The sequence below is a fragment of the Arachis hypogaea genome, chromosome 5 (genome assembly GCF_003086295.3).
Source record: "Arachis hypogaea cultivar Tifrunner chromosome 5, arahy.Tifrunner.gnm2.J5K5, whole genome shotgun sequence".
Lineage (NCBI taxonomy): Eukaryota > Viridiplantae > Streptophyta > Magnoliopsida > Fabales > Fabaceae > Arachis > Arachis hypogaea.
The window spans coordinates 5,033,465-5,036,943 of record NC_092040.1 but is presented as its reverse complement, the minus strand read 5'-3'; positions in this window follow the sequence as shown (position 1 = coordinate 5,036,943).

Here is a 3,479-nt window from a genome sequence, read left to right as displayed (position 1 = left end):
CAAGAATACAGGAAACAGAGAGAATAACAAGAGTTTTATTCCTTTACCTCTACGCACATAAATGTATGTGAGCCTAATTCTTGGAAAAGAATTTTATGACGTGCAAAGAGTTGCAAATAGGTTCTCAATTTAGATCAGATATCCATTAGTCAAAGAGTTGACAGCAAAGGTTGGTCTCGATGTGGATAGCATAGCGCCTTCATACTATCGAAGGAGAAAGTGATTTTTACTAGCGTACACAGGTATTTAGATCCGATCTACTATATATTTATTATTGGAATAAAGTTTAAGCACAAAATAGATCTTTAAGGATTACTTTTTTTTCTTCTGCTGCGTGTTATGAACACATGGTAATCCTTCAGTGGTATCAGAGCTTTGGCTTTTTTGTATTTAAATTTTTATTCCTATTTTCTTAAAGTTTGTGAATTAATAGAATTAATTCAAATTATTTTTTTAAGCATGTGATGTATTTATTTCCATTGAGATGGTTTTCTAATAAATTAATAGTTAATTTATTTTAATTATTTAACTGTGATTAAATTATTATTCTTTTAATATAAAAGTTATATTTATAATCAAATATTTTGTTTGATTTTATTTATTTATTAAATTTATTGTGATTTTGATCACAATAAAAGGAATAAGATGCAAAAATATCTTTTGTTTGTTTCTTATATATATAAAGGTCAAATTTGATGATAATTTTTTAAGGCTAAACGTTAGTACATGAAAAATCAAATTTTGATTTGATTGATGTGTTTTGAACACTATAGTTTTAGAAATTAGTTTTTTCTAATGTTCTTGATAATAAAGAGCGGCCTGACAATCAGGATTTTTATTTTCAAGATAATAATCAGTATATACATTTGATGTATTAGGGATTTAATTTTATATTTTGCCTAGACAACCTGGGAGTATAAAATTTAATCCATGAATACTAGTTGAAATTCTCTAACAATTGTGATAAATCCTAAAAGGTAGGAGTTTGTCAAAAATAAATTTATCTCTTGTTTACAAGAACCTGACAACCAGGAGACTTGTATTCAAAGATAGAGTTTATTTATGCATATGATGATGTTAAGGATAATTAATTTTATACTTGAACTTAGACAATCTAGGGGTATAAAATATAATTCAGTTAAATAATTGTCTGACAACCAGATAATTATTTGAGATTATAATTATATGGGATATAATTTAATCATGTTTATTTGGAATAGATATGAGTAACAACTTGACAACCAAGGTACTCATTCGCGATTCTAAATAATTTTTTTATCAGAAATATAGATTTCTTGATTTACCTTCATATTTTAAATTTTTTAAATATGTCCATTTTTCGTATGGCATACTTGAAAGTAATAAATTGGCTATACATTGATAATTGTTCTTATGTATAAAAGGGTTTCATGGACATGATAATCCTATTGAAATAATACTGTCTAATAAAATTGGTGATGGAATAGTCAATACTTGTAAAGTATCTAAAATATTATTTTACTATAATATAGGTTGTTTTAACAACCATGAGTTCTATTTTCAAATGCATATACCCACTATTTATTATTGAACATCTTGAGAAGATGTATGGTACCCAAAGTAAGATAGTATGACTATCAAATATTTTATTTAAACTAGTGGGAGTATTGGACAATATATTTTGAATTAAACAACTTTAGAAGTTGGAATGCCATTAGCCAAATGGCTTTAGTGAGAATTGTTTTTACAAGCAATTTTAGAGATTTATTTTATTACAAACAATTTATAATTGGCCTTAATATGATTAAGGTTTGTGATCTTTTTGAAAAAGCTCAATATGAGTATTGAGGATGCGTATCAAAATTGCTCTTAAGGGTTGGTTTGACCAATAATAAAGATATTGAGTATTTTTATTATAAGAGCTTAAAGTAAAATCTCTAATTATCTAATTGATATTCTATTGGATAGAGGATGAGATTCTCTCAACGCACAAATATTAGTACTCTATGTACTTCATGTTTAAAGTGAGTCAGTTCAATAGTCATGTCTCTATATGCACCATCTATATATATAATTTAATAAATGAGATCTATTAATCTTCATCCAATGAGGACCATTATATATATATTGGTCTTTCCGGATTATTAATGTCCTTTTTAATAATCCTATGACCAAAAACAATTTAGATTAAATTATAAAAGATTTATCTCTCAATATTATGATCACTATCACAATAATAAATCTCTAAATTTAATCAAGAACCTTATTATATTAACATTTTAATATAATAATAATAACAAATTATTTGACACATGATTGATTGGATTGTGGTCATACTACTTATTCCCAACAATCTTCCACTTGCACGAGAGCCAATCATAATAGATTGGATCTTGGGCATACTATTATCTCAACAATAGATTCTAGCAAGCTTCTCTTAAGCTCATCCTTCATATTCCAAACAGAACAAATTAAAAATTCTAAACACTATAATTGTCCAACCAATAATTACCAGACAAAAATCAATTAAATCTAAAGTTTTCAGCTCACAAGCAGTAATAATGTTCTCATAATTGTCCAACCAATAATACTCAGAATTGAATTTAACTGATAATACCTGCTTCTTTTCTATTCTTTGATTTTTTATTTTTGATTTCTGAAAAGGAAGAAATTAGGGTTAGTTTCAAAATCCAACATTAAAACTAAAGGAAATAACATTAACTTGCAATCCATTTACCAGGACATGGACAGCAACTCGCGCAGACTTGAAAGCTCTGCTTTTATATCTGCTTCCTATTGAATTACCTAGATTAACAATGGAAGAAAATATTATTAAACAGCTAGTTTATTTTTAATTTGTTGAATTACCCAAAAAAATCACAAACACAGTATAGAAATAGTATACAAACAAAGCAGAGCATCCAATGCTAATTAACAATCAAATAATCATTCAACAAAAACACAAAATATTCAATAATCATTCAATAATTTCTAAACAGAGCATAAAAAAACCAAATTTAGGGGAGAAAAATAAAAAAATCGCAGTTCACAGTTCACAGTTCACAGTTCACACTTCACATTTCACAAAACTTCAAAGTAACCTTCGAACAGGCTTGAACAGAACTGAACTAACAATAATTATAAAAAATTATTCAATTAATCATCCTTCAACAATTAATCAATGCTTCAACAATTATTATTACAAAAATCAAAATTCATACCTAGGGTTAGAAGCTGGAAGTCTGGAAAAAAGCAAAGCTGGCGGGGACAGGGACAGTGGCTGGCAAGAGGAGGCCGAAGGGGGTGGAATGGTTGAACAGAGCTAGTGCCGGCGGTCCCTAACTGCGCGACGAAAAGTGGCACTAGCGATGGCTGTGATTTTCGAGGGCTGACTTGGCAATGGAGTGTGGTTGCGCGAACAGTGGTAGTGGCTCCACGGACGTTGCGACGGCGGGGCTGGATGGAAGTTGCGCCGGAAGCTCAAGGTGGAGACCGGAGAT